Here is a 6,774-nt window from a genome sequence, read left to right as displayed (position 1 = left end):
CCCCCACCCCACCCTCGTGTCAGACAACACAAAAGCTTTAACAGTTTGGCCTAAGCCATGCACATTTGATAGACAGCTATGTGAATCTTACAGAGCCTCAGTGAGTTTTAATAAACACCATTAATGACGTAAATAAAAATGAGAAGCGTTGACCTCATATAAGCCTAGTGAAGTGAAATAAAATGAATTGTTGATTAAAGCCACACTGCCACAATTTCTGAAGCAGAAAACCACACAACAAAAGCAACACTTGTTGAGACACGGTCTGTGAATCTGATAGTAGCAGTAGCAAGGGTTCCTCAGCAAGGGTTATATAGAATTTATCCCTTTTTGGTGCTGTGTTGAAGCTTTTTTTAACTTGCTACCTCTGCTGCTTAATTCTTCCTATTTAACTTCAATCCACAGTAAGCTCAGGTTAATTCTGGCTCAGATCAACAAGCTTAAGCCTTCCCCTTTAAACTTGGCTGTGTTAAAACGTGTACAAAGGAACAACCAGAGACAGAATAAACAGCCCCATCATCTGAAGTTCGTGGCCTGTTTTCAGCTGGAGAGCCCAACAGGACAAAACAAAGGTGAAGGTTAGACGGAGGCCAATTAACCGAACGACCATACTACTACAGCCAAGTGTCTGTTTCTTTTAAACAAGACTGTGTATGTTTCAAGCAAATAGTTTGATTCTTTACCACAATCAATTAACTAAGCTAGTTTCAGTTGTTATGAAAATGCTGTATACAGAATTGCCAATTATTATTATTAAATTAGGCAATTCTGTATACAGCATTTTCATAACAACTGAACCTAGCTTAGTTAATTGATTGTGGTAAAGAATCGAACTATGTGCTTGAAACATACACAGTCTTGTTTAAAAGAAACAGACAGTGTATGTTTCAAGCACATAGTTCAATTCTTTACCACAATCAATTAACTAAGCTAGGTTCAGTTGTTAWGAAAATGCAGTATACAGAATTGCCAATTATTATTATTAAATTAGGCAATTATTTTATGCTTTTTTAAGGTAGAACATAGTAAAAGAATGCCATTGTTAAGTGCTCTAATTGGCATCGACCTCCAGTTTAAGTCCCTTTTGAGCAACAAAACTTGCTAAGTTTTGAATGCTGCCATGTCCGTCACTGCATTCTGTAGCCTATATCTGATCAACAGTAGACTGGTCCTTGCCTTCCTATGCAGTTCCGCTCAATTCTAGTTTCCCTTCACTGCTCCGTCTGGGATTTCTCCCATTGACAAGGATTTCTTCGGGAGATTTTTCATCTGGGCCAATCAGAGAACAGAATGTCGATTTTCTGCGCAGTGTTTGCTTGTAGTTTATTTTACCTGGACCATCAGCAAACAGAAGGTGGAGTTTTGAACGACGTTGATTTTCTGCACAGTGTCTGCTATTTAGTTCAGCTCTATGGCAGTGGAGGAAGTGAGTGAAGCCAGTCTGTGTAGATAAGGCTTCCAAATTAAATTAAATTTGTCTGACAAAGCAGCAGCTCTCATTTACAGCCGTCTCATTCGGCTTGGTACTTCTCTCCTCTCAGTAGGGTTGTTTACAGCACACGCGATTTCCGGTTAGCTTCATAGCTTAGCTCCTTCACAACGACATACATCGTGGCCAACCAATCCAATCATTTTAAACTTCAGCAGAGGCCACGCCTCCAGCAAGAATCACTTCTCTATAGCCGAGAGTCCAGACCCTCGAATGAAGCAAAGCGAAGGACAAGGGTCTGGTTTTTACCAGGCTAGATCAATGGGAGTGAAAAGTCTGTTAGTTAATTAGTATATAAGCTTTGGGTGTCAGCTAAAGAGTTTACCTATAAAGCCAACAATAGTTGAAGTAAAACTAGCAGACTACCCTCATCTAAAAGGAATGAACTTAACCTGTCAAGTGTTAAATTAGAAAACTGACACATTGTTTTTGTTTGTGCATTAAATATGAAGTTACAGCAAGAGGTTAATTACCTCTACTATTCTAAAAGAAAACAGTAATAAGAAGTTAAACAGCCTCACTTTATTTAAAGGAAGTAATATTTAACTACAGTTCAAGCATCGCTGAACTCACCCCACAAATGTAACTGGATGCCCATCTACAACTGATTAACTTCTGGAGTTGACCTGATTCAAGGTGGTCACCACAGCTAATCAACATTAGCAAACACAATAAAAGCCCCACCCTGGAGCCAAGACTGGGAAAGGGGGTTACTGGCGAGGACCTAGTGACTAGGCCTCTAACTTTGGGGCCCAATCAAGCTCAGCCCAATTGATCTAGATGGTTTTGTCTTCCTGTGGGCCCACCACCTGAAGGATGGATCATAAGGTTGCAAAGCTTACTGTCCGGTATTTTTACCTGAGACTTTGAAAAACAGCAACCCAACCATACATTTAAACAAAGACAATCAGAGACCGGTAAAGTTTAAATGATACACTTTGCAAAGGGGAAGAAGTTCAGTGTACTTAACTTAAGTCAAGCTCAGAGAAGTTCTCCCAATCTTTGCGGATGTGATCTACCTTTATTCACACACGTAGAGATTACGACACAACAAGTCATATCCAATCATAGTACAATTGCTATGTCACATCATGAGCAGAAAGACCAATCAGAAACTGGTTGCTGGGGCCCATTGCAGCTGGACAAATAAAAAWWTTTTATCATGTTAGTCATAACAGTTTGTGAACTTGACTAAAACCTTGGATGTGTTAGAATATTTTGCAGTTAGATCGTTTGTCTACACTTATTCTGTTTGCACACTTTGTTAAACCTGTACACGCCATTAAACCTAAGAAGTTAGTCACGTACTGGAATCTTTATTTGGAACATATTAAAAACCTTATAAAAACCTTTTCACTTACCAAAGATGGCTATTGGGACATGGAATGTCACCTCACTGGTGGGGAAGGATCCTAAGCTTGTGTCTGAGTTGGAGAAGTAACAACTTCATGTAGTTGGGATCACCTCAATACACAGCATGAGTTCTAAAACCAATTTTAATAAGGAGGAGCTGAATCTTATTCCCATGGTGTTGYCCATGGTGAGAGGCACCAAGCGGKAGTGGGCCTATTTATAGCCCCCAGCTTGGAGCCTGTGTGTTCGAGTTTTCTTTGATATATAAGTTTTTTGTTTGTATGTTGTTGCTGTTTTTTATATGAAACCAATAATGATGTTCGCCAAGGACTTCACATGGTCTTTCATCAGAAATGGCTAATGTAGAGAAGAAAGACCAAAAAATAACATGGAAGATGCCAAAAAAATAAAAATGACCGGATGAGAGACTCCATAGCACCAGCAAGGTCATGTCCAGAGGGGTTTTAAGAAACTAGCCCACTGTAYGCTATTGACTAGCCCACTGATCCAAAGAAACACTGAGCTCTGTTGTCCAAGCCAGGGAGTGGTGAGTGTGGCTKTTCACTTTTGCATTCCTTCAATTACACACGCAGATGCTCACTTAGCRAACAGCACCATGTCCAGGCACCTACATGGACCAGCAGTGCCGCATGCAGTCACCCACATGACAAACTTATGTTGCCTTTTCTCCTTCATCAAGACTCACATGCACACAACAAATCCCTCCACCCCACTCCCAAACACACACAGATGCAGGCACAAACACAAGCTTTTTCCCCCCTTCTTTCCTCACAGCTGTGTTCAGATATCAAACAGAGCCCGYTGAGAGAGAACAAACACGCTGACGAGGAAAGATTAGCTGGTCACAGAGCTGCAGTACACACAAACTAACACACACATACTGTACAGCTAAGAGTTCTGTTGGAGGGTAAAACAAATATCAGTGATTTGTCATTAATTACAAAAAGTTACATGGACAGGCCCCAGAACACAGCAATGAAAGCCAAACCTAAGAATAAGGTCCTGTTTATACTTGAACAATCTTTGGAAAGCGTCTTTATTCTCAATATTTACACTGATATTACTGTGCTCGTTAAATCCATGGTAGTTTACGCACCGGGTCACTAGCTGTCATTTTGATTTTTGTTTTTCCAACGAAACATGCATAAACGCAAACATTTCAGTCTCGAGCATGTGAACAGTTACATCCAAAATGGTGATTATAGAAAAGTTCGTACTGTACTATGTTCCAGCTGGTGCTAGGTTAGGTTAGACGTGGCGCTATGACATCATCATTTTCAAAACATAGCACTTTGGCTGCCCACACAACACCAGAGACAAATGTCTTTTTCCCCCCACACTCTGGAACCCATTTTGTCAAAACTCTTCTAAAACAAAGTTTCTTTGTGGATGTAAGGTTGAAATTATATGCAAAAAAACTTTCACGTAAATTGCCATTCCTGAGTGCACGACCCTTAGTAGACTCTTCACCCACCATGACCGACAGTATAGTTTCACACTTTTATGCATAACATATTAAACAAATTAGATATAAAAAAGAAGTGAATATACCGAGAGTGGAAATACATGTATTTACTTCATCATTTCACTGTGTTGCTGCCAAAAGCTTCAACAGTGACTGAATGACTAAATGATTGGAGGATACAGCTTTTAACAGACACAAAACACTTCTCTGATTTCACACAGATTCTCATCTCAGCTTAACTTCTAAATCATTTTTTGAATAGTTGATGCAAAGCAACCTAAAAACAGCCACAGAAGATGCTATTTTTTCACACTCTGAGAAACAAAATTAGAGTTAGGTAAAAAAAAGACTAGTAGCACCTGGCTGAGCAAATATGCTTATTTTTCCTGCCAAGAGCACAGAGGATGAGGAGAAACGCAGGCTGAGACGTTTTAAAGTTCAGGAGGTTAGTATGTTTTGATCAATACACCCCAAGAGGTTTAAAGTGTCAGCCAATGAGGCCTGCAAAACAATCAATAAGCCTGCAAGAAGCCAGTCTGCTCATCTGAAAGCTGTCTTGCTGGATTCTGAACAACTTAGTGCATATTTGTAGTGTCGGAGGAATCTAGACTGTACCCTGTAAAAACACATCTGGTTTAAAAATAAAAGGCAGGCTGGTATGTGTGTTTCTGTGTGTGTGATTGTGTTTATGCGGGACTTGGACTGCTGCCTTGTTTTCGAACAGGCATTGTGCCAGAGAGATTCAGCAGCACTGAAGGATGCCAGGCTGACAGAATGACTGTTTCCAGCCAGGCATGAATACACGGCACGCTTTGATCCGAGAGGCTGGCAAATGGCAGACCCGAGAACGGTTCTATTCTGAGGTGAATCTCAGAAATGCACTTATGTATGAAGGACTGATGAAATGTTATAAACAACATGATTTCTTTCATTATTAACAGAGCATTAATAAAGACTAACATTACAACCATCTGCTAATCTGCTACCAAAACACCTCTGATCAGTCGCTGCATAAACAGAACTGAAGGGAGTGTCCTTGGGTGTACAGAACCAGGATGTTATGAATCAACTTTTGAGCCATGTGGATTGTTGGGTGGGTCTTTGTGGACCAAGTTTATGTCTTACTACCATACTACTAGGGTAGTTATTCAAGTAAAAAAGAAAAAAGAAAGAAAGAAAAATCTTTTTCACAGCAACTCTACTTAGTAAAACAGAATGATGATGTGTTTTGTGACTCCAGGCCAGGAGCAATGCTGGGATGTTAAACTAGTCGAAATGAAGTCATTTGGCCAAATGCCCGTTTCCATCGAAGGGCAGAGGAAACTGTTAGACTGCCACTGCCTTTTCCCACAGCATCATATCGCTCTTACTTACCCTCTCTTTCTTTCTCAAACACGCACACACACCCTTGCCATTTCACCCTTTCAGTGTAAAGAAAAGCAGCTGACATTAGATCAAGTTTAAACTGAAGAGGAGTGTGACATACAAAAGAGACATCTTTACATTTTTTTTTCTCGTCAGGAGCACTTCCTGGATGTCATGAGCAGAAGTGAAAGAACGTCAACCATATCTGATGCTGTGTGCAAAGTTTACTTACATCTAAGCTCCGCCCTTCAGCAATGAGTTGTTTGTTTATAAGATTCAGATTATTCCACTCAGCAGGTTCAACTTCAGGACACTGGTATTTTATGAATGACTGTTTTAATCATTATTAGCTGTAAATACACCAGATTAATGTAGCCTCTTTTCAGTGGTAGTTTACTGAAAAAAATGTACCATTCATGGATAGCTAAGTAAACAAATAGCTTATGGTACTAATCTATTATTGTAGAATTTTCTTGTGAATTTAAATGTTTCCCATCTGTAGTATGTACATGTACAGTATTTTAGTAAGCACCCCATCCTTTTGTGCTCATATCACAAAAACTGAAACTTTGATAACCACCTGTATGAAGGAGTATGTCAACTGTTTGAACTCATGAATACATAGAAAAGCTAAAAAACTGAAACTTGATTAAACAAATATGCAAAAAAAATGATGATTTTGGGTCATCTGCCAACCAACAGATGGTTGTTTTTATGTTTCTGTGTTTCAGTTTGTGGAATGAATGCAACCAGGGAAAAAAACATTAAAGATACAATACCGGGCAAAACTTTTAAACCCCTCCATTTTTTTAGACTTTGCTTCGAAGAAGGGACACTTTTTTGAAAATTTTAAATTGTCTCAATCAGTAATTCCCCAGGCTTTCAGCTGGTCTTTCAAGGCTTTCCTTAAGATTCAGGCAAGGATTTTAAAATTTATTTTCTGACAAAGTTATTGTATCTGCAATGTGGGCTAAAACTGAGGAAAGCAGAAAAATAGAGGACAAAAGAAAAAAGTGTCAAGGCAAAAAAAAAGAAAAGAAAAAACAACTATCACCAACCGATGTACAGTAAACATATATAT

The 6,774-nt window shown here is 39.3% G+C and overlaps 1 protein-coding gene across 2 annotated transcripts in view; it reads right to left on the bottom strand.

The window, feature by feature from the left end:
• The window catches only part of akap13 (A-kinase anchoring protein 13), a gene marked incomplete in the record, with an annotated part of 138,567 nt that overhangs the window by 59,315 nt on the left and 72,478 nt on the right, over positions 1-6,774 (bottom strand).

The sequence above is a fragment of the Austrofundulus limnaeus genome, unplaced genomic scaffold (assembly GCF_001266775.1).
Source record: "Austrofundulus limnaeus strain Quisiro unplaced genomic scaffold, Austrofundulus_limnaeus-1.0 Scaffold131, whole genome shotgun sequence".
Lineage (NCBI taxonomy): Eukaryota > Metazoa > Chordata > Actinopteri > Cyprinodontiformes > Rivulidae > Austrofundulus > Austrofundulus limnaeus.
This window is presented reverse-complemented; position numbering and strand designations above follow the sequence as displayed.